This window comes from Saimiri boliviensis, chromosome 1, assembly GCF_048565385.1.
Source record: "Saimiri boliviensis isolate mSaiBol1 chromosome 1, mSaiBol1.pri, whole genome shotgun sequence".
In the NCBI taxonomy this organism is placed as follows: Eukaryota; Metazoa; Chordata; class Mammalia; order Primates; family Cebidae; genus Saimiri; species Saimiri boliviensis.
Window position 1 is genome coordinate 42,360,561 of NC_133449.1, and position 18,364 is coordinate 42,378,924.

Here is an 18,364-nt window from a genome sequence, read left to right on the forward strand (position 1 = left end):
CATAATTGATGTATGTGGTTGAGGAATAAGGGGGAATACTGCCATGTGCCACATTTTGCCAAGGGATAGTTCTCCCTCCCATCAGGAGGTATCTTTTTGTTCCCCTCTCCTGTTAGGAGGCGTGTTTGGAGATGAAGTCTGTATTTAGCAGGTTGCTTCCGCTGGGTAATAATGTTCTTGCTGTGATGCATACTCACTGCTCATTTAAGTTTTCTTAAGCAGAAGGGATTATTTTGCCTTATGTCTGAGACATCAGTGTTCTCTGGGGGTTCCTCAGTGTTCCATGGGTCATTCTCAATTTGGCATTTGGCCCTTCCTTTACCTTGTAAATGTTTTTAATTGCTCAAGAGTGCTACATTTCATGAAAAGAATTGCCTGGGTGATGTCCTAAATACAGATATAATAATTTGCTTGAAATGGAAAAACAGAAATATCACTTCTTATCCAAAGTACTACTTGGGCTTGGCCATATAAATGACTCTTCAGGTGGAATTAAATTATCTTCCTATTTGGACTATAAAGACAACCATAATAAATCATCCAGGCAGTGTATATTGTTCATTTCAATAGTTCTGGAGTTTGAAGCTGTCTTTATTGTTTAAGTGTTGGCATTTATTTATGAATAGAACTCTCTCCAGGCTTTTCATGCCTTCTGGAACTCTAAATTCCTTACGTGACAGTAAATTATTTATAATAAGGCCCCAGAGCAAGGATGTGGAATAGACTTTCTAATAGTAATTTCCTAAGTTTGTTTCTTCCATTGTGAATTTTGATGTTCATAGAAAAGTAAAAAATGAGTAAAACAGTGAGGGTGAGGAGTTTAGTTTGCATTTATCAATGTGTTAAGATATGGTTTTCAAGAATTTAGCTACCCAGAAGTCTTACAGAAACACATCCTTGCTAATGAGAACATTGGCCATTTTTGACACAATATGCCTGATATCTAGACAGCAGAAGGAATGTGTCAAAATGTGAGGATTGGGTGTACTTCTTTTTAGCTTTTTCTTGCCCACAACCTAGGACCTTTGGATTCAGGCTTGAATGTAATCTGGAATTTCTCTTTTCCACTATACCACCTCCCTGGACCTTCTAGACATATAATCTTGCTGTAGAGAAAGCATAAATTAAGTTCTGAAACACACACACATACAGTATATATTCTTTTTGTTGTTGTTGAGATGGAGTTTCATTCTTGTTGCCCAAGCTGGGGTGCAGTGCCATGATCTTGGCTCACTGCAACCTCCGCCTCCTGGGTTCAAGTGATTCTCCTGCCTCAGCCTCCCAAGTACTGGGATTACAGGTGTGCGCCACCATGCCTGGCTAATTTTTTTTGTATTTTTAGTAGAAACAAGGTTTTACCATGTTAGCCAGGCTGGTCTCAAACTCCTGACCTCAGGTGATCTGCCTGCCTTGGCCCCCCAAATGCTGCGATTACAGGTGTGAGCCCCCATGCCTGGCCACATGTTTATATTCTTTTCAGTAAAAAGACCGTCATTGTGGGCCAGGTCTGGTGGCTTATGTCTAAAATCCCAGCACTTTGGGAGGCTGAGGCAGGAGGATCACTTGAGCCCAGGAATTTGAGACCAGGCTGGGCAATATAGAGAGACCTTGTTTCTACAAAAAGTTAAAAAATTATCTGGTGGCACATGTCTGTAGTCCCAGCTACTCAGGAAGCTGAGGTGGGAGGATCGCTTGAGCCCAGGAGGTGAAGGCTGCAGTGAGCCATGATCATGCCACTGGACTCCAACCAGGGTGACAGAGAGAAAGCCTGCGCTCTCTCTCTCGCTCGCTCTCTCTCTCTCTCTCTCTCTCTCTCACACACACACACACACACACACACACAGTCTCTCACACACACACACACACACAAACACACACACATGCACACAAAAGACTGTCACTGTGATCGATGTTAACATATCAGCTTTCTGGTATCTTCTTTCACTCCTACCCTGTGGTCATTCTGGATCCCAGTCCTGGCCTGCAACACTTCTTCTGCTGCTCTTTCCTCAGTATCACAGGTACCTGTTTTTCTGGAATTTATTTAAAATGTCACCTTGTAGTGTTCCTTCTCTAGGGCTGGTTTGTTTCATTTCCCTCTGAACGAATGCTGCTTCTTTGCTCTGAACAGAAGGAATGGACAGGGCACACAATAAATCCTTGGTTTTATGTAGACAGAGACCTTCAGCCTTTTTGGGGAAAAGACACATCTTATTTTCTGAAGAGATTTAGCTGCTGAAACACTTCCTTCTTTAAGACCCATTTGTGTTTGCTCCTGTCATGACATGGAGAGGAAGGCTGATGACATGTGTCTGGCACTGTGCTACCTCCCTTGCTGAGTTCTCTCATTTAATTTACGTGACTGGAAGTTCTGGGAGGTCAGAGAATTTGTTTTGCATACCATTGTATCGCTGTGCCTTGCACAGTACCTGGCACTTAGTAAGTGCTCAATATATATAAATTGTATAAATGGAAGTGATTGAGAAAAATGAGACCTAGAGAAGTGAATTAAAATTTCCAGTTACCAAGTACTACAGAGACGAATTGAGATTCCCACTCAGATGTGACCGATTTCAGAATCTTCTCATTTAATCACTGTTATGAATGAAATTGTGGCTCTCAAATGTGCTGTATTAGGTTCTATCAGCAAAGTAGAAACGACGTAAGTTATTTCAACAGCTAGTTTCATATAAGAAATCAACATGACAGGTACTGGAGGACAGAATAGGTAAACAGAGCACATGGAGCGAGGGCACAGGAAACAGCCACCATTCTCAGGGTTGGGCGAGCACAGGAAGAAGCTGGGGTTATCACAACCTAGAAAGCCCAAGAAAGGCCTCAGAGCCAGAACCCAACCCCAGAAGAGACGGCACTGCCCTGCGGATGCAGGTGCCTCTCAGGAGGTGTGATGAAGCTGGGTCTGGGACACGCTGCTGCAGCTAACTGGAGAGACGCTGACAGGAACAGGAACACGCAGTTCTCACCTCCCTGCTCCAGCCCTGCAGGCTCCCTCTAGTGCCCTGCTGGTGTGACAAAGAGCCAGACAACAAAGGCGAAGTGTGCTTGCAGAGTCCCACCCAGCTCCAGCATCATGGAGCTGAGAAATAGGAGTGTAACGGAGGTACACGTGTTAGAAAGTGCCCACATTCTGTGTTACGAATAGATCCTTTTGTTGGGATAATGGGCCTGTTTCCTATTTCCTCAGGATATAGGAACCTGATTAACCCAAGTTTCCAAGATGAACTCAAAGTACTGGAAAAAATATTCTACTAAATGGTTTTCATGAGATAGTTATTACCATCACATACTGAAATAGATTGATACAAACTCATGGGAAAGCCTTGTTCTGTGCAATCCAATCATAAACTCAGTTAGCACTGCTACTTAATTATCAGCAAGTTAGACAGATGAGCATACCAAACAGAATGCTGATGGACAGAAGAAACTGAGCTGTAAACAAAACCCGGGGCTACTGAGACGTTCAGTCCCCTCAGCTTTAGGGCTGCCTGTCCCCTTCAGTGGCTTGCCTCCTCCACTCACCCTCTATCTTTGCATTGCAGGCTCTTAATGATAGGAAAGGAGTCTGTGAATTTGGGTTGGCAGAAAGGATTTTGCTTGGCATTAGAAAAAAAATGGACAACTTATTTCCTCCCTGAAAATCACTGTCTTTCCTGGCCCTGGTAAAGGCCCTTTAAAGAAAGGCCTTGGTATGGAATGGGTACAGAGTCAGAGTACAGTATACTCTATTAAGGAAACTCTAGGTCCACACACAGGCCCTGTGACCAACTAATAGAATCTAAACTCCAAAGGTGAAGATGAAATATGTATACATAGTGGGAGTGGTGGCTTGCACTGGTAATCCCAGCTACTTTGGAGGCTGAAGCAGGAGGATCACTTGAGCTGAGTTTGAGACCAGCGTGGGCAACATTGTGAGACCCCATCACTAAAATTTTTTTTCTTAATTAGCTGGGTGTGGTGGCATACACCTATACCTCAGCTTCCCTGCCCCCCTGCCAAGTAGCTACAGTTCTAGCTACTTGGGGGTAGGGATGGGAGGGGCTAAGGCAGAAGGATCACTTGAGCCCAGGAGATTGAGGCTGCAGTGAGCTGTGATCACATCATCGCACTCTAACCTGGGTGACAGAGTGAGATCCTATCTCTTAAAAAAAAAAAAAAAGAAAGAAAGAAAAGAAATCTGCATACGTAAGAAGCCTCAGTGCTCAGTGCAAGGAGTCAGTAATGATACAAAGAATAAAGGTTCAAAATTAGAGATCTGCACAGTGCCTTGCCAGTCTCCCTATACTTCAGCCTTTCTTCATAGGGTGTTGGTCCAGCAGTGTGCTGTATGCCATCATTGTGGTTTCCAGTCCCATGTCCTCCATTTCCTCCACTGTGGACATTTTTACTGCTAGAAAACCAGGTACCACCTACTACATTTGCCCTACTTGGTTAACTCCAAGTGGCTGTGAGTAGCAAGGCCCTAGGCCCGCAGGGGTAGAAGAGCCATTACTGGAAAACCTTTCCGTGTCAGAAAGCCTGAAGAGAGGGCAGCAGGGGAGATGGGACTTGTCTGTGCCATGGGGGAGAAAAGGGTATCTGAGTGTTTGGAATCAGATGGGATTGATTGCTTACTCCTCTGACTGCTTCTTGTGTGACCTTGGGTGAACTCCCCCCCTTTTTTAAATATGAGTTTTCTCCTCAAGAAATCTGTAAAATACAGGTTTGCCTTATATAATTGATCTTATGATTGAAACATTTGCCTTATGTAATTGATCTTATGATTGAAAAATTTCATGTACTTTATTTTTTATTTTTAATTTTTGTGGCCACATAATAGATGTATATATTTATAGGGTACATGAGATATTTTGATACAAGCATACAATGCTTAATAATCACATGAGGGTAAATGGGTTATCCATCACCTAAAGCATTTATCCTTTCTTTGTGTTGCAGACAATGTAATTATACTCTTTCAGTTATTTTAAATGTATAATAAATTATTGTTGCTGTAGTCACCCTGTTAGATTCAAATACTAGATCTTATTCATTCTATGTAACTATACTTTTGTACCCATTAACCATACCTCCCCACCACTGTCTTTGCTAGTCTCTGGTAACCATCATTCTACTCTTTGTCTTCATGAATTCAATTATTTTAATTTCTAGTTCCCACAAATAAGTGAGAATGTGCAGTTTGTCTTTCTGTGCATGGCTTATTTCACTTAACATAATGTCCTCCAGCTTCATCCATGTTGTTGCAAATGACAGGATTTCATTTTTTGTCTGAATAATACTCCATTGTGTATATGGACCATATTTTCTTCATCAGGTTGTCTGTTGATGGACACTTAGGTTGCTTCCAAATCTTGGCTATTGTGAATAGTACTGCAGTAAACACAGGAGTGCAGATATCTCTTCAGTATGCCGATTTTTGTTCTTTTGGGTATATAACAGCAGTATTGCTGGATCATATGGTGGTTCTATTTTTAGTTTTTTGAGGATCCTCCAAACTGTTCTCATAATGGTTGTACTGATTTACATTCCTACCAACAGTGTGTGAGAGTTCCCTTTTCTCCACATCTTTGCCAGCTTTCGTTATTGCTTGTCTTTTGGATAAGAGCTGTTTGAACTGGGGTAAAATGATATCTCATTGTTGTTTTGATTTACATTTCTCTGATGATCAGTGATGTTGAACACCTTTTCATATGCCTGTTTGCCATTTGTATGTCTTCTTTTGAGAAATGTCTTTTCACATCTGTTGCCCATTTTTCATCAGATTATTAGATTTTTTTATATTGTTTGAGTTCATTATATATTCTAGCTATTAATCCCTTGTCAGATAGATAGCAAATATTTTCTCCCATTCTGTGCTTTGTCTCTTTACTTTGTTGATTGTTTCCTTTGTTTTGCAAAAGCTTTTTAGCTTGATGTGATCTCATTTGTCTATTTTTGCTTTGGTTGCCTGTGCCTGTGGATATTGCTCAAGAAATATTTGTCCAGAACAGTGTCCTAGAAAGTTTCCCTAGTGTTTTCTTTTAGTAGTTTCACAGTTTGAGGTCTTAGATTGAAGTATTTAATTAATTTTGATTGATTATTGTATATGGCAAGAGATAGGGGTCTAGTTTTATTCTTCTGCATATGACTATTCAGTTTTCCCATGGCCATTTATTGAAAAGACTATTCTTTCTCCAAAGTATATTGTTGGTACCATTATTTTAAATGAGTTTATACTGTAGATGTATAGATTTGTTTCTGGGTTCTCTATTCTGTTCCATTGGTCTGTGTGTCTGTTTCTATGCCAGTACCATGCTGTTTTGGTTACCGTAGCTCTGTAGTATAATTTGAAGTCAAATAAAGTGATTTTTCCAGTTTTCTCTTTATTCAGGATAGCTTTGGCTATACTGGGTCTTTTGTGGCTCTGTATAAATTTTAGGGCTATTGTTTCTATTTCTGTGAAGAATGTCATTGGTATTTTGATAGGCATTGCTTTGAATCTGTAGATTGCTTTGAGTAGTATGGATATTTTAACAATATCAATTCTTCCAATCCACGAATATGGGATATCTTTGCATTTCCTTGTGTCTACTTCAATTTCTTGCATCAGTGTTTTGTAGTTTTCATTGTAGAGATCTTTCACTTCTTTTTCAGATTGTTTACTGTTGTCATATAGAAATACTACTAATTTTTATATGTTGATTTTGTATCCTGCAACTTTACTCAATTTGTTTATCAATTCTAATAATTTTCTTGTGGAGTCTTTAGGTTTTTCTAAATATAATATCATATCATCTGCAAACAAGGATAATTGACTTCTTTCTAATTTGGATGACTTTTTTTTTCTTGTTTTATTGCTGTATTTAGGACTTCCAGTGCTATGTTGAGTAGCAGTGATGGAAGTGAAGCTGTGAGAAGATGGTCACCATCCTCCACACTCCAGAGTGATCTTGTTTTAGATCTTAGAGGAAAGGCTTTCATTTTCCCTGTTCAGTATGATGCTAGCTAAGGATCTGTTATATATGGCTTTTACTGTGTTGAGGTATGTTCCTTGTATTCCCAGTTTTTTGAGGATTTTTATCATGAAGGGATGTTGAATTTTATCAAATGCTTTTCAGCCTCAATTAAAATAATCATGTGGTTTTTGTCCTTCATTCAATTCATGTGCTATATCACACTGATTGATTTGTGTATGTTGAACCATCCTTGCATTTCTGGGATAAATCCCACTTGGTCATGATGGATGATCTTTTGAAATATATTGTTGAATTCAATTTTCTAGTATTTTGTTGAGGTTTTTTCCATCAGTGGTCATCAGGACATTGACTTGTAGCTTTCTTTTTTTGATATGTCTTTGTCTGGTTTTGCTATCAGGGTAATACTGGCCTTCAAAAATGAATTTGGAAATACTATTTTCTCCTCTTTTTTTGGAATAGTTTCAATAGGATAGGTTTTAGTTCTTCTTTAAATGTTTTGCAATATTCATCAGTGAAGCCATAGAGTCCTGGACTTTTCTTGCTGGAAGACTTTTTATTATGGCCTTGATCTCATTACTTCTTATTGGTCTGCTCAGGTTTTGGATTTCTTGATTTCTTGATGATTCCTTCTTGGTAGGTTGTATGTGTTTAGGAATTTATCCATTTCTTCTAGGTTTTCCAATTTGTTGGCATTTAATTGCTTATGGTAGTCTCTAATGATCCTTTGAATTTCTGTGTTATCAGTTGTAATGTCTGCTTTTTCATCTCTGATTTTATTTGTGTCTTCTCTCTTTTTCTCTTAGTCTGGCTAAAGGTTTATTGATTTGTTTATAATTTCAAAAAAATCACCTTTTGGTTCCATTTACCTTTTGTATTGTTTTCTTCATTTTGATTTAATTTATTTCTGCTCTGATCTTTATTATTTCTTTTCTTCCACTAATTTTGGGTTTGGTTTGCTCTTGCTTTTCTAGTTCTTTGAGATGCACTGGTTAGCTTATACGAAGTTTTTCTAATTTTTTGATGTAGGCTTGTATTAGTCTGTTTTCACATGGCTGATAAAGACATACCTGAGACTGGGAAGAAAAAGAGGTTTAAAGCCGGGCGTGGTGGCTCATGCTTGTAATCCAAGCACTTTGGAGGCCAAGGCGGGTGGATCACTTGAGGTCAGGAATTCAAGAAAAAGAGGTTTAATTGAACTTATAGTTCCATATGGCTGGGGAGGTCTCAGAATCATGGCATGAGGCTAAAGGCACTTACATGGTGGCAGCAAGAGAAAATGAGGAAGAAGCAAAAGTGGAAACCCCTGATAAACCCATCAGATCTCAGGAAACATATTCACTCTCATGAGAATAGCATGGGAAAGACCGGCCCCCGTAATTTTATTACCTCTCCATGGGTCCCTCCCATAAAACATAGGAATTCTGGGAGATACAATTCAAGTTGAGATTTGGGTGGGGACATAGCCAAACTGTATCATTCTACCCTTGGCCCCTCCAAATCTCATGTCCTTATATTTTGAAACCAATCATGCCTTCCTAACAGTCACCCAAAGTCTCAACTCATTTTAGCATTAACTCAAAAGTCCACAGTCTAAAGTTTCATATGAGACAAGGCAAGTCCCTTCTGCCTATGAGCCTGTAAAATCAAACGCAAGCTAGTTATGTCCTAGATACAGTGGGGGTACAGCTATTGGGTAAATACAGCCATTACAAATGAGAGAAATTGGCCAAAACAAAGGGGTTACAGGGCCCATGCAAGAAATCCAGTAGGGCAGTCAAATTTTAAAGCTCCAAAATGATCTCCTCTGACTCCAGGTCTCATATCCAGGTCATGATGATGCAAGAGGTAGGTTCCATGGTCTTGGGCAGCTCCACCCCTGTGGCTTTGCAGAGTGCAGCCTCCCTCCCAGCTGCTTTCACGGGCTGATGTTGAGTGTCTGCACCTTTTCCTGGTGCAAAGTGCACACTGGGTGATCTACCATTCTGGAGAGTGGAGGATGGTGACCCTCTTCTCACAGCTTCACTAGGCAGTGCCTCAGTAGGGACTCTGTGTGGGGACTCTGGCCCCACATTTCCCTTCCACACTGCCCTAGCAGAGGTTCTCCATTAGGGCCCTGCCTCTGCAGCAAACTTTTGCCTGAGCATCCAGGCGTTTCCAATCATCTTCCAAATCTAGGTAGAGGTTCCCAAACCTCAATTCTTGACTTCTGTATACCCACAGCCTCAATGACATGTGGAAGCTGCCAACACTTGGGGCTTCCACACTCTGAAGCCATAGCCTGAGCCCTTTTTTGCCACAGCTGGAGCAGTTGGGACACAGGGTACCAACTCCCTAGGCTGCACACAGCACAGGGACCCTGGGCCTGTTCCTTGAAACCACTTTTTCCTCCTGAGCCTCCAGGCCTGTTATGGGAGGAACTGCCATGAAGACCTCTGACATGGCCTGGAAACATTTTCCCCATGGTCTTGGGGATTAACATTAGGCTCCTTGCTACTTATGCAAATTTATGCAGCCAGCTTGATCTTTCCCCAGAAAATGGTTTTTCTTTTCTATCATATAGTCAGGCTGCAAATTTTCTGAACTTTTATGCTCTGTTTCCTTTTTTATTAAAACAAAAAATTTTTTGGAGACAGAGTCTTGCTCTATCACCAGTCTGGAATGCAGTGGCACGATCTCAGCTTACTGCAACCTCCATCTCCTGGGTTCAAGTGATTCCCCTGCCTCAGCCTCCTGAGTAGCTGGGACTACAGGTGCATGCCACGTTTTTGTATTTTAGTAGAGACAGAGTTTTACCATAGCCAGGATGGTCTTGATCTCCTGACCTTGTGATTCACCCACTTCTACCTCCCCAAATGCTGAGATTACAGGCATGAGCCACTGCTCTTGGCCTCTGTTTGCCTTTTAAAACTGAATGCCTGGATGGGCACAGTGGCTCACGTTTGTAATTCCAGCACTTTGGGAGGCTGAGGTGGATGGATTATGAGGTCAGGAGTTCAAGACCAGCCTGGCCAACACAATGAAAACCCATCTCTACTAAAAAAAAATACAAATACAAATACTAATACAAAAATTAGCTGGGCATGGTGGCAGGCACCTATAATCCCAGCTACTTCTGAGGTAGGAGAATTGCTTGTACCCAGGAAGTGGAGTTTGCTGTGAGCCAAGATCACGCCACTGCACTCTAGCCTGGGTGACAGAGCCAGACCCCATCTCAAAAAACAAAACAAAACAAACCCTGAATGCCTTTAACAGTACCCATGTCACCTCTCTGAATGCTTTACTTCTTAGAAATTTTTTCCTCCAGATACCCTAAATCATTTCTCTCAAGTTCAAAGTTCCACAAATCTCTAGGGCAGGGACAAAATGCCACCAGTCCCTTTGCTAAAACGTAATAAGTGTCACTTTTGCTCCAGTTTCCAACGAGTTCCTTACCTCCATCTGAGACTACTTCAGCCTGCACCTTTTTGTCCATATCGCTATCAGCATTTTGGGCAAAGCTATTCAACAAGTCTCTAGGAAATTCCAAACTTTTCCACATTTTCCTGTCTTCTTCTGAGCCCTCCAAACTGTTTAAACCTGTGCCTGTTACCCAGTTGCAAAGTCACTTCCACATCTTCAGGTATCTTTTCAGCAACACCCCACTCTGCTGGTACCATTGTACTGTATTAGTTCATTTTCACACTGCTGATAAAGACACACATGAGAATGGGAAGAAAAAGAGGTAATTGGACTTACAGTTCCACATGGCTGGGAAGGCCTCAGAATCATGACAGGAGGTGAAAGGCACTTCTTACATGGTGGCAGCAATAGAAAATGAGGAAGAAACAAAAGCAGAATCCCCTGATAAACTCATCAGATATCATGAGACTTAGGCACTATCATGAGAATAACACTGGAAAGACTGGCCCCATGATTCATTTATCTTCCCCTGGGTCCCTCCCACAACATGTGGGAATTCTGGGAGATACAATTCAAATTGAGATTTGAGTGGGGAAACAGCCAAACCGTATCAAGGCTCTTTTTGCTATAAACTTTCCTCTTAGTTTGCTTTTGCTGTATCCCATAGGTTTTGGTGTATTATATTTCCATTATCATTTGTTTTAAGAAATTTTCCAATTTCCTTCTTAATGTTTTTATTGACTTACTGGTCATTCAGGAGCATATTGTGTTTTTGTTTGTTTGTTTTGTTATTGTTGTCGTTTTGTAGCGACAGGGTCTCACTATATTGCCCAGGCTGCTCTTGAACTCCTGAGTTGAAGCAATACTCCTGACTCAGCCTTCCCAAAGTGCTGGAATTGCAGGCATGAGCCACCACACCTGGTCCAGGATCATATTGTCTAATTTCCATGTATTTGTATAGTTTCCAAAATTCCTGTTGTTAATTGATTTCTACTTTTATTTTATCGTGATCAGAGAAGATACTTGATATAATTTTATTTTATGTGAATTTTTAAAGACTGTTTTTGTGGCCTAGCATATGCTCTGTCCTATGAGCCACGTGCTAAGAAGAATGTGTATTCTTCAGCCTTTGGATGAAATGTTTTGTAAATATATATTAGGTTTGTTTGGTCTACATTGAAGATTAAGTCCTAGGTTTCTTTATTGACTTTCTGTCCGAATGATCTGTAGATTGTTGAAAGTGAGGTGTTGAAGTCTCCAGCTCTTACTGTTTTGTGGTCTCTCTGTCTCTGTAGTGCAAATAATATTTGCTTTATATATCTGGGTACTCCAGTGCTTGATGCATATATATTTACAATTGTTATGCCCTATTATTGAATGATAGTTTTGTACCTTCAGATCATTTCTTATTGCTCATTAACGTCTTTTTCTTTCAGATTGAAGAACTCCCTTTAGCATTTCTTGTGGGACAGGTCTAGTGTTGACTAAATTCTTTAGCTTTTGTCTAGGACCCCTTTACCATTATAAAATGACCTTCTTTGCCCCTTTTTATAGTTTTTGTCTCGAAATCGATTTTGTCTGATATAGGTATAACTACTCCAGCTCTTTTTTGGTTTCCATTTGGATGGATTTTTTCCCCCATCCCTTTACATTGATTCTCTGTGTGTCTTTATGGGTGAAGTATATTTCTTGTAGGCAACAGATCATGGGGCTTTGTTTTTTTAATACATCAACCACTTTATGTATTTTGGTTGAAGAGTTTAGTCCATTTATTCAGTGTTGTTATTGATAAGTAATGACTTAATCTTACCATTTTGTTATTTGTTTTTTGGTTATTTTCTGGTCTTCCCTTCCTTCCTTCCTGTTTTCCTTTTAGTTAAGGTGATTTTCTCTGGTGTTATGTTTTAATTTCCTGCTTTTTATTTTTTATGTGTCTGTTGTATATTTTTTGATTTCTGGTTACCATGAGGCTTGCAAAAAATATCTTATAAACTGTTCTTTTAAACTGATGCCAACTTGACACTGATTGTATAAACAAACAAACAAATAGACAAAGAGAAAACTAATAGAAACTCTACACTTTAAGTTTATCCCCCTGCTTTTTAACTTCTTGTTGTTTGTATTTATATCTTATTATACTGCCTATCTCTTGAAAACTTATAGTTATTATGTTTGATAGCTTTATCTTTTAGTCTTTCTAGTCAAGATATGAGTAGTTTACAGACAATTACACTGTTATAATATTCTATGTTTTTCTACATGCTTACCATTACCAGTGAGTTTTGTACCTTCAGATCATTTCTTATTGCTCATTAGCATCTTTTTCCTTCAGATTAAAGAACTCCCTTTAACATTTCTTGTAGGGCAGGTCTGGTGTTGATGAAATTCTTTAGCCTTTGTTTGTCTGGGAAAATCTTTATTTCTCCTTTATGTTTAAAGGATATTTTTGCTGGATATACTGAATATACTATTCTAGGATAAAAGTTTTTTTCCATTAGTACTTTAAATATATCGTGTCACTCTCTCCTGGCCTGTAAGGTTTCCACTCAGAAGTCTGCTGCCTGGCATATATTGGGTCTCCTTTGTATAATATTTGTTTGTTTTCTCTTGCTACTTTTAGGATCTTTTTAAAATCCTTGACCTTTGGGAGTTTGATTATTAAATTTCTTGAGGTAGTCTTCTTTGGATTAAATGTGCTCGATGTTCTATAACTTTCTTGTACTTAAATACTGATATCTTTCTCTAGGTTTGAGAAGTGTTCTGTTATCCCTTTGAATAATCTTTCTACTTAAATCTGTCCCTCTACTTCCTCTTTAAGAACAGTAACTTTTAGATTTGCTCCTTTGAGGCTATTTTCTAGATCTTGTAAGTGTGTTTCATTACTTTTTATTCTTTTTTTTTTTTTGTCTCCTCTGACTGTGTGTTTCAAATAGCCTGTCTTCAAGCTCACTAATTTTTTATTCTGCTTGATCAATTTTAAGAGATTCTGATATATTCTTTAGTATGTCAGTTGCATTTTTCAGCTCCAGAATTTCTGCTTGATTCCTTTTAATGATTTCAATTTCTTTCTTAATTTTATCTGATGGGATTCTTTTTAATTATTTAAACATCTTTCTTAATTTTATTTTGTTACTGAATTTTGTTGTGTTTTCTCAAAATAGCTATTTTGAGTTCCCTGTCTGAGAGGACACATATCTCTGGCTCTCTGGAATTGGTCACTGGTGTCTTATTTAGTTTGTTTAGTGAGGTCATGTTTCCATGAATGGTCTTGATGTTTGTGGATTTTCTTTAGTGTCTGGGCATTGAAGAGTTAGATATTTGTTGTAGTCTTCACAGTTTGGGGCTGTTTGTCCCAATCCTTCTTGGGAAGGCTGTTTGAAGGGATTTGGGTGTTATGATCTAAGTCTTTGGTCAGTGCAGCCATACCTGCATTAGGGGGCACCTCCAGCCCAGTAATGCCGTGTCTCTTGCCTTGGTGGTTCTTGGGTAAGATCTAGGAGAATTCCCTGGATTACCAGGCAGAGACTCTTGTTCTCTTCTTTTACTTTCACTCAAACAAATGGACATGCTGTCTTTGTTCTAGCTGCCTGGAGCTGGAGAAGGGGTAATGACACAAGCACCCCTATGGCTACTACCACTGGGACTGCTCTGTGTCAGACCTGAAGCCAACACAGCACTGGGGCTCACCCAAGGCCTATGTTGTTGCTGGTTTGATCTCTATTCAGGCTACTTTCTCCTTATCAGTAATAAGATTGTTTTGCTTTTGTATCATTCATGTTTTCACTGGAGTAGCACTTTTTCAGTTATATTCACCATTTGGTTAACTGTTTCAAAAGGCCTGGCTTTCAACCTCTCTTGGCTTTCAACACACCTTCTTCATGAAGGCTCATCATTTCTCGCTTTTGATTTAAAGTGGAGATATATGACCCTTCTTTTTGCTTAAACATTTACAAGCCATTATAAGGCTATTAACTGGCCTAATTTTGATATTATTCTGTCTCAGAGAATAGAGGTGCTCAAGGAGAGGGAAAATGACAGGGAAGGCACAGTCACTGGGAGCAGTCAGACGATACACAACATTAATTTTTTTATGAAAAAAAATTTTTTCAGAGCTCCCCTCAAGAAAGAACACAGACATTTATCAACTAAGTTTGGCCTCTTATATGGGCGTGGTTTGTGGACCAAAACAACTACAATAATAACATTAAAGATCACTGATTACAGATCACCATAACAGATGTAATCAAGAAAAAGCTTGAATTATTGTAATAATTATCAAAATGTGACACAGAGACATGAAGTGAGCATGTGTGGCTGGAAAAATGGCCTTAGCAGACTTGCTCAATGCAGAGTAGCCACAAGGCTTCAATTTTTAAAAAAGCACAGTATCTGTGAAGCTCAATAAAGCAAAGCTTAATAAAACTACAGATTCCTGTACGTAGGAGATGTTCATATTTTCTTTGTATAGGAAATGGGTATATGTTTGCAAATGTGTAGAGAAATACAATGGGTATTTTTCTTTGCTCAGACCATAAAGCCGTCACTGTTTTTTTGAGATGGAGACTCGTTCTGTTGCCCAGGCTGGAGTGTAGTGGTGCGATCTCAGCTCACTGCAACCTCTGCCACTGTGTTCAAGCGATTCTCCTGCCTTAGTCTCCTGAGTAGCTGGGACTACAGGCATCCATCACCACACCCGGCTAAGTTTTGTATTTTAATAGAGACAGGATTTCACCATATTGGCCCGGTGTGTCTCGAACTCCTGACCTTAGGTGATCTGCCTGCCTCAGCCTCCCAAAGTTCTAGGATTACAAGTGTGAGTCACCATGCTCGGCTGAAGCATCAGTTTCTAATAAAACCTCTTCACCATCATGTTCTGCCTATGTAAACCTCGTCTGCCGATATACCAAATGTGAAAGTTGGGGCATAGGAACTATGTTTTTCTGGAAGTTGAGGCATTGGAGCTATATTATTAGTATTGGGGAGAGAGAGGAAAAAAAAAAGAAGAGAAAATTCACAGAATCAACTAAAAGTGAAATATATTTAAATCAAATTATATCCTATTCCCATCATAGTCTCTGACTCCTGGTAGATATTCATGAAGTGTTAAGATTCTATCTCTGCCTTAAAGAATAGCTTCTATTAAAGTTATATTTGGAAAATTTCTAAGATATCAACCATATTTATAATCCTGAGAACTATATATAGATAATATATCAGTACCTTCTTTATAATTATATTTATTTCTTACCTAAAAGTATGGTTTTCAAAATATGACTTACAGATTTGCTTGAAGGTAGATGGTTATGTTCCAGTGGATATTTGTAAATTAGAGGGCCTTGGTATCTATAAAAAGGAACTGCCCTCGGATTAAGTTATTTTGAGGATCATTAAAGGTGGGAAATTAGGTTTATGGGGTCTCTTCTGTCAGAGATCCTACAGTGAGGAGATGGAACATCCTGACCCTGAGACAGGAGAATCTTACTAAGAGTGAAGCCTGAATTGAAAGAATCCTGAAGAAAAAAAAGGCAGATGGTCTGTACAGGCCTCCCATCCTCTCCTGGCCCTTAAGAAGATGCCTTTGCTTCCTTCCGCAGTGACAGCTGCTTGAGCTTTGTTTAGTCAGCAGATCTTCCATTCCAATGCACAGGGACAAGGCGAGTGCCTGCTGTCTCAGTCTTTATCAAATGGGGACCTTGAGAAAGACTTCTTGTGAAGTGATACAGACCATCGGTTGGAGGTACTCTTAGCCTTTTCCCAAGATGACATGGCTTTTGTCCCAGGGGCACTAAAGCAGGATTCAGCATGTCAGCATCAGGCTCAGAAGAGAGGTCAGTTTTCGGTGGGACAGAGTCAGGGCATCTGAGCCAGGGAAAGTGATGAATTGTACAATAAAGCCCTTTTTAATCTGCTCTCCTCTGGCTTATTTCCCCTAGGGCATGTGAGTACACTGTAGATCTGGTTATTTTTCTTATTTGTTTTCTGCAATGAGTAATACCATTTTTTAGTCTCCCAGGAAGAGGGTATCTAATGTAGATGCCTCTGTAAGTACAATATTATGATCTGGAGTGTGAAGATTGTCCTTCTGACGACTTGTGTCTGAAATCAGTGATTCAACAATTCTAACTGTTGGCATCCCAACCCTGGGAAATGGGTGGTGGTGAGAGCCATTGTACCAGTGAGTGAGCTCTGGGAATGCATCTGCTGTCTTCACAAATTCCAATAAAAATAGACTGCCGGGGACAGCTGATGGCACTCCTAGGCATGCTTAGGCCCAGGCTGCCTTCTGTCAAAAATTCATGCCATTGCGAAAGACTGCAGTTTAAAAAAAATCTTTTAAAACATTGTATCTGGAAGAACTCAAGTGTCCCTAGACTCGCCTCTGCCCTCCTTGTCTCAAAGTGTAGTGTTATAACCTGTTTAAATATATTTTAAAATCTTTGAGATTCAAAAAAATATTTTATAGAGGACTATTATGCCCCCAGGGTTACTGAATGGGAAGTAATATAGTGGAATACCTTATGCATTGAGAGAGTTTCAGGACTACTGAAGCATTGTCTGAGGGCAGCAGATGATCTCTCCACCTCTGAAGCCATGAGGAAGACAGATCCAAGTACATTAAGCATAAGTAGTCAACAACTTGGTGTTTCGGAATATTCTAGAAGGATGCCAAATTAGCCACCCCTAGGACTATTCCTGGGTTTACTGATATCACAGCTTCTCCCAGAGAGTACTTCTGTCATGTCCATGTCTCTGAGAGAAGCACTAGTGTGTGAGCTTCTAAGAGGCTTACACATGAGACCCTCTCAGCACAGTGGAGGTCCTAGAAGAGTGATAGCAGTCCACAGTTCACTACCTCCTCAATAAGTGTCTCTGACAATTTTTTTTAACTAACCTGTCCCTCTGTTCCCCCTTCATTCATTATCAGTGACTCACAGAAGGTGACCTCTGAGAAGCAAAGTGTAGCTCTGACTTGAGAGCTAGGTCTCACATGTTTTGGGAGAAGGAATAGATGTCTGGGAAAGGAAAGGGAAGGAGGCAACAGAGGGAGGGGATTAAGTGTCTGAGAAGAGGATTTGACTTACAACAGGTTTGACTCATCCATCAAAAGAGCAGGCACAACTGAGAAAACCATTGGGATATCAGTATGGTAATGGATCTTGACACCCCAGGGAAGTAAAGAACAACCCCAGAAACCAATTGATTTAGGCATCCCTCTGAGCAATCTGTTCAGGTCCTAGTGAAGAAGTGAGGAGAAGCCTTCTGAATCTGCAGAGCCCCCAGGGCAATGGAAATGGAAGGATTTGTCACAGTCTAGTTGATATGGAAACCTCCACTGGGTTCATTTTAAGCCTCTCAGCCCTGCTCACTGTTATTTTATTTCACTGTTTTCTGTTTTCCCTTCCACATGACAGAGCACTCTTTAAGCTCAGAAAACATCTGAGTTATAATCTATTCATTTTCCTCTATCAGCCAAATATTAATTTTTATCAGCAACTATTAACATATAAATGAATATTAAAAAGTGATGAATGTGAAACCGAAGTGCAGACTTGAAGTTAACTTTGTTAGATGGAGGTTCCCAAAGAAGAAATCTGAGAAGACCTTTTATGTAATGTTCTGACTCCAGCTTAACTGAGTGAGTCCCTCTAGAACAGCCAGTGAGCAAGACCAAGAGTAAATGTTTGGGAAAATAGGGCTGACCACATTTAAGTCATCTGGAACTGAACATTCAGCAGGAAAAAATGGGTGGGCTATTGTTTGCACCTCCTGGACTGGCCCTCTAATTTTCTTACTGTTTCTCTCTAGCTTGTCATCTCTGTCTTCTTATTCTACTTTCTGGAAGACTTTCTCAACCTTTTTTAAAAGTAGTTTTTAAAATTTATTTTTATAGAGATGGCAGTGGGGGGAAGGTTGTCACTATGTTGCCCAAGCTGGTCTCGAACTCCTGGACTTAAGCCATTCCCCTGCCTCAGCCTCCCAAACAAAGTACT

The 18,364-nt window shown here is 39.9% G+C and overlaps 1 protein-coding gene across 4 annotated transcripts in view; it reads left to right on the plus strand.

Annotated features, from left to right (window-relative positions):
- The window catches only part of MTA3 (metastasis associated 1 family member 3), a 256,836-nt gene that overhangs the window by 227,662 nt on the left and 10,810 nt on the right, over nucleotides 1-18,364 (plus strand). The window lies entirely within an intron of this gene.